We start from the raw sequence: 7,108 nt of genomic DNA, 5'->3' as shown, positions 1-7,108 counted from the left end.
ATTAAATTTTATGATTGGACTAAATATATGAGAATTCTAAGATAATACTGTGGTTGCTGATTTTGAAATTAATACAACCCAAGTCAAAAATGACTTTTAGTGACTTTTATTTACCAAAAAGAGTGGAGAGAGTGAAAGTAGAGAAATGAAAAAGAGGATAGAGGAGATATCTATCCTACCACACTAAATATTTCCCTAGGCCTAGGCTCAACCCACTCAGGACTCCTTAAACCCTTGGCCAGAGGACTCAGTGGTGAATTAAGCAAGGGTTCAACCCATACAGCCTCCTCCAGGGAGGAGAGGCCTCTCTGGAACTAATCTCTCCAGAAGACAGGAAAAGCTGGTCAGCTTCTCACTCTCCCTGGTTGAAGCTCCAAAGGAGAAGATCCAGGAGGGAGCAGTCTTACTGGAAGCAGTCCAAGATCCAGAGTCCAGGTCCAAGTAGCTTCAAGTAGCAGTCCCAGTCCAAGATCCTCCAACCTGAAAATTCAGGACGAAAACCTCTTGGACAGGAAGTTCATCACCTTTTATAGTTTTTTTTATGTCATTCCCTGTCCCTTCCTCCACTTCACAGGGACCAATTGAAGTCTTTAAATTTGCTTAGCACTGCCCGGGGGTGGTCAGTCATCTCTGGGTTTTCACTCACTTTTAGTCAGTGGCTTGTGAACCTCCCCTACTTAGGTTTAAGTAGGGGTATTTTAAGTTTTTGTTGATTAATTTGCAAGGGGAGAGTCAATCCCATCTTCACACAATAATATTTCAGCATTCTCTCAGTCTCCCATTTGAAGCACATGAGTAAAGGGAAGCTCATTATCTCTCAATTTATTCTTTTCAATTTTGGGGTAGTTACACTTATTAAGAATTTCTCCATTCTGAGGTCTCATTCAGCTCTGTGATTTTGTGACTATGAAATTAATTCTTCCTATAACTTCCAACTAATGGCTCTAGTTCTGCTCTTTTCAGACAAACAATATAAATGGAATCCCTTATTCCATATAACAACCCTTCACTATCATGTCAGTGTCTGCTATGTTCTTAACACCATAACAGATGTTTTGAATACAAAGACAAAATTGAAGTAGTCTCTGCTTTCAAGAAGCTTATATTTAATGTCACCTCTAAGTCTCTTCTACACCGTAAGCATACCCAGTTTCTTCAGGCAATTCTTTGATCTCTATCTTAATGTTTTAAGCTAGTTCATCAACTCATTATCTTTGGTTAATTGTAATATATCTGGTCTGAGGTCTCTGAGACAAACCTAGATCCTATATATGGTTCTAAAATGCACCACACAATCAGGAGATAGGGGATTTAGCTTGGGAAAATATTGGACATTAATAAATAATCATTTTAGTCTTTTCTGTACTAGAGTGCTTTTTTCTAGAGAATCCCTTTTTTGTTTTGTTTTGTTTTTTGTTTTTTAAAAAGCCTTACCTTCCGTCCTAGAATCAATATTGTATATTGGTTCTAAGGCAGAAGAATGGTAAGGCCTAGGCAATGGGGTTAAGTGACTTGCCTAGGGTGACACAGCTAGGAAATGTTTTTGAGGTCAGATTTGACCTAAGACCTCCTGTCTCTAGGCCTGGCTCTCAATCCACTGAGTCACTCAGCTGCTCCCAAATCTTGTTTTTAAATATTTATCTGCATGCAGCAGAATATCTAGAATTTGCTTATTCATCTGTTTTTTTTATTTTTAAAAAATAATTTATTAAGCATATACTATGTGCCAGGAACTTTGTTAAGTGTTTTAACACTGGAGATATAAAGATAAGATTAAAAAGAACAGAAGAGGAACATTCCCTCCCCCTTCAGGGCTTATATTCAAATGGGGGAAATATCACATGAAAGGAAGTGGTAGCTGGTGAAAAGAACTTTGAGGGAATCACAGGAACAGAGAGTTGATTCATTGGTCAGTTGATTTGAATCCCCATTTCTAGAAACAATGATAATATAGATTTAATTATTGTGTACAAATCAACAAGTGCAAATTTAATGTAGAGGCCAGATGGCCAGAATGCATGGCTAGATGGAATATAATGCATAGTCTGTTCTGGGTCAGCTAGATATGGTATGCTAGGTAAGTTGGCATTCCACTCATTCAGGCAATCACTCACTCACTTACTGAAGATAGCTCTGCCCTTGAGTATGAGTTACAAATGTGAATAGAGTTTTTTTTTAATTTCTCCAAGAACTATGGCATCTACAGAAAGAAGTTCCAGGTGGAGAGGATTGAGGAAATAGATGGACAGAAAGTAAGATAGTTGGGATGTACAACTGGATGGGATTGGAAAGGTTTTGACCAAGAAATGGCAACTGAGCTGAGCCTTGAAGCAACCTAGGGATTCTTAAAATGTGAGCACTTAATGTATTTTACACATTGGAGATAGACTATGCCAAGGCATAAAGCTAGAAGATTTGAAACATGTATGAGGTTCAGAAAGTTTTCAGTTTTGCCTGAATATATAATGAAGAATAATGTGCAATGAACCTTGGAGGCAGGATTGTTTAATGTTGTGAAGGGATTCAAATATAAAATGGAGGTATTTGTAATTTGTACTTGATTATGTTTAAAATGATCCCTTGGGGAGACTGGTCTCCCAAAGGATCAAAGTGGGGAATGTGTAATTAGAAATCTTGAACCCTTGGACTTTATAATAAAAAGAGAGAGGGGAGATAGAGTCTGTGAGGTGAGATTCTCCCAGAATCCTTTTCCCTTCATCCATGTTGCATCCTCACGTTTGTTTATAATGTATGTGTAACTGCGCCCTCGGGCCCTCTCTCTTCTCTGGCGGCTCTGTGTTCATTTCTCCCGCGTGTGAAGTCTACGAAGTTCCTCTTTACTAAGGCTATCACTTTCCTCTACTTCAAGTTATTATTAATAAATCTTATAAAATATAATACTTGAGGTATTGGATATTAATTTTTAATCTTACATACTGTAAAACTATTCAGTTGTCCTTTCCACAATACTTAAGACAAAAGGGAGACACTGTAGTTTCATTAAAAAAGGGATTGACATTTGTGAATCTTAATCTGAAAGTTGTGTGGAGAATAGATTGAAGAGTGGACAGACCTGAGATAAGGGAACCAATTTAGAGGCTATTGCAATAGTACAGGTGATGGATGGTAACGCAATGAAGAAAAGCTTCTCCCCTCCATATCTAGAAGAGCATCTTGTACATTCTGTCCCAGATGCCTAAAGGTAATTATCCAAATAATCAAAGATGGACATGGAACTTGCCCTAAGTCTTGGCTCTCAATGTTGTCTTGGTATCAGGTATATGGTATGAATAGTCTTGCTTGCCTCTTATTAGCACCTTCTCAATCATAATGGCTAAATACCAGCAAAAGCAGCTGTGAATTCAGTTTCCAAAGGAGACAGACCCATCCTTTAGCCTGGGGGAGAGACACCTTCCTTCCTAGTACTTCAAAGTTCTTTCTGAAGTCTGGACTTTTTCTGTGAGAAGCTGGCATTGTTCAGAGAAACTCAATGGTTTCTGCTTAATAAACCTACCAGTAGCCTCTGATGGCTGAGATCATTCAGAATGATCTAATTGAAGGACACAATTATGATTCTAGCTAATGATATTTAATAAAGTGTTCCATAAAACAATCAACAGGACATTATCCTGAGTCATCTATGGACCTTAGCTTTGTAATGACTTAGCACTTTCCTTTGGAGAACCTTAGAACCTGCTTCAAAAACTGAGGAAAGTCCCACTGTGGGCAAACCATAGGCAAGGAGAGAAAAGGCTACATTATCTTCAATTTCAACATCTAGTTTTTAGTTCCTTTTCTCAAAGAAACCAAACCAAGAGCTTGATGTAAAGCCACTCTTTGAAATACTTTAACCAGACTTTTTCCTCTGAGGGGAAACAAAAGCCTTGGAGCTCCATTGGACCACCTCTCAGAATTTATGCTGCCAATAGTGGAAATTCCAATAGCATATGGCTAGGGATGTAGATCTTAACTAAAATAGTATAGATAAGATTTAGGAGCTCATTTTATGCCAGCTAGGATGTGACAGCTGTGGGGGAAAAAATGGAAGTATCATTAAAGTCTATGGGGAATGAACTATTCTGAAAGGAAAGAAGGGGAAAAGTAAAACAGTTAATCTGAATTATTCACTAATATAGTACAGTGGATAGATCACTGCTACAAGTTAGAGGTCTTGAGTTCAAATCCTGCCTCTGACACTTACTTTATGTGTAATTTTGATAATGTTCTTTGATGTCATAACTGAATTTCCTCATAGGTAAAATGAGGGGAGTGAACTGGATGGCCAGTTATGGGTCCAAGTACCTATGATCCTATGAACGGTGTTCTGGAAAAGGATAAAGTCCAACACAACTTCCCTTTCCAGACAGCAACTCCTGAAACGTTCAGCTGCTTGACTTTAAGTGATATGCTTGGCTGAATTTCATTCAATAAGACAAGCTTTCGGGTGTTTGCAGCCGCCGCTGTGCTTCAGCACTTAGGGCCGCCTCTTGCTCTCTGAGCCCGAGCCCAAAGAGCAGAGGGGTGTTTAAAGAGAAATTTTCAGGAACATGGCTTGGACCAAGCAAACTGACCATAAAACCACCGGTTGTAAAGTGCCCAGGAAGCAGCTCACTACAAAAGCCGCTCACAAGAGTGCGCCCTCTACTGGAGGGGTCAAGCAATCTCATCGGTACAGGCCATATACTGTGGCTCTCTGGGAAATCTGACATAATCATTCGTAAACTTCCCTTCGGGTGTCTGGTGGGAGAAATTGCTCAGGACCTCAAAACGGATCTGCTGGCTTCCAGAGTGCAACAATTAGTGCTTTGCAGGTTTGAGGACGCCAACCCATGTGCTATCCACGCCAAACGTGTCACAGTCATGCCAAAAGATATACAACTAGCTCGCCACATGCGTGGAGAACGTGCTTAAGCTTCACGAAGATGGACAACATTCTTCATTTTCAAAATAGAAAAATATCTCTTCTTTCTGTTGTTGGTAGTTCTGAACGTTAGGAATTTTTTTTTCCATGAGGTCACAAGATACCTAAGTATATGAGTGTGAATGGAAAAATAGGAGACAGAAGACAGAATCAGGTATTGGCAAGGTTTTTTTTTTTTCCCCAATTTTCATTTGTGTGTGAATTTTGAATATAAATGCGAGAACATAAAGCATTAATGCAGTCAAAAAATGTTTCCGTGAACAAGCGTCAATAATTCAACTTTTTAACAATTATAAATAAACCTGTTAAATTTTTATGGACAATGCCAGCATTTGGATTTTTTTTTAAAGTAAATTTCTTATTGACAGCAACCAAATGGTATTTGTAGCATTTTTATCATATAGTAGATTCCATCCATTCACTATACTTTTCTGAGTTGTCCTACATGCAAGTACAGGTTTTTAATGTTGCCTGTCTTCTGTGCTGTTCCTGTAAGTTTGCTGTTAAAATACATTAAACTACAAAAACAGCAACAGAAACACAAGCACACAAACAAACAAACAAACAAAAAAAAAACCACAAGCACTTGCCTTGAAGGAAAATAATATTTGTGCAGAATAGCAAATTTATAGATTTGGGAATATATTTCAAGTTCAATATACATATGAATCTATCCTTGTATAAATTTCTTAAATCTTGATTATAGTTTTTAACATGAATCCTCAAGATTTGGACATATTCACATACCAAAGGGTTATACTGGATTCCTCTTGGTGAATCCCAGTATCACATCAGGTAAAAAAAAAAGATATAGAATGAAAAGAGAATTATATGTCCTTAGATCTGTCACAGGGAATGACAAGGGGGATAGATAGAAGAAGAGAGAGAGGAAGTTGAAAGGGAGAGGGAGAAGCAAAGAGGGAGGGATAAAGGAAATATATAAAGAAGGAGGAGAAGAAGCAGAGAGAGATGATGATGATGATGATGATGATGATGATGATGATGACAACAATGACTAAAACGCAAAGAGAAAGAAATGGATTGAGGACAAAAAGCAAAGAATGACATTAAAAATACATATTTATATGAAATGACTCAGAATGAAGTAAACATAACCAAAAGAACAATATACAAGATGGAAACAATTATACAAGTGAAAAAAGTGCTAAAAGGAAGCCAAATTCTGAGTAAAAAATTATTCCGAAATAGCTGACTTACTATTTCACTTTAGTCTTACAACACTAAAATGTTCATGCTCTTATTATCCCCACTGAGGAAACTAAGGCAGACAGAGGTTAAGTGACTTGACTATAGTCACACATCTAGTAAGACTGTGAGATCATCTTTGAACTCAGGTCTTTCTGACTCTAGGTGTAATGTTTTAACCATTTATGCCACCCAGCTGCCTGCCACAGCAGAGAACTACCCACTAGTAGGGCAGAATGTTATAAACATAAGTAATTACTATATTAGTCATTTTTGTTTAAGCATTTTTCTTTTCTATGTGGCATGGTCCAGACTCAGTGTAATGGTGTGAATGGGGTGGTAAAAGAGATTTATTCAGAAATGTCTCTAATATAAAAACAGCAAAGATCCTAAATTGTAGATTTAGAGCTACATGGAAATTTAGAAATGATTTAGTCCAGACTCCTCATCGGATAGATGTGGATGCTGAGGCCCAGAAAAAGAAAGTCACTTGTGAGAAGCCATGCAGGAAAAATGAGGCAAAGCCAGGGATTGAATATAGACTTGCTAATTTCAATTACAATATTTTTCTCATCATCTCATTCTGCTGCATTTAAAAAGAGATTTTTTAAAAAAATTCTCTCTTGCTAGAGTCTTGTGTCCTGCTTCTCAGATCCCTTTGAGGAAGAGTCAAAATTTTATTTTTTGTTCTGAAAGTTCCATCATTGATTCTATTTTGCAATTATATTCCCTTTAGGAATGTGAGTCCAGTTTTGAATCAATAAAGTCTTCTCTCATTAATAATAACAGCTACCTTCTCAATCCATTTTATTTATTTATCATTTAAAAATAGAAATAAGAATTCTGAACTGAGCTGACTGCTACAAGGGAGAATCATATTAATTCTCCCCCCTCCTCAACTCCAATTACGAGAAAGTAGGCAAGTTTCCAGCAATAATAATTATATTGCCTAAGGATAACCAAACACTTGCCTAACAGGAC

The 7,108-nt window shown here is 37.5% G+C and overlaps 1 pseudogene; it reads left to right on the top strand.

Moving 5' to 3' along the window:
- The first annotated feature begins 4,541 nt into the window (after positions 1-4,541).
- On the top strand, positions 4,542-4,911 carry LOC123250543 (annotated as a pseudogene).
- The last annotated feature ends 2,197 nt before the right edge of the window (positions 4,912-7,108 follow it).

Source organism: Gracilinanus agilis, chromosome 5 (genome assembly GCF_016433145.1).
Source record: "Gracilinanus agilis isolate LMUSP501 chromosome 5, AgileGrace, whole genome shotgun sequence".
NCBI classification, from domain to species: Eukaryota; Metazoa; Chordata; class Mammalia; order Didelphimorphia; family Didelphidae; genus Gracilinanus; species Gracilinanus agilis.
The sequence above is the reverse complement of the archived record's forward strand: the minus strand, read 5'-3'. Positions and strand labels throughout refer to the sequence as shown.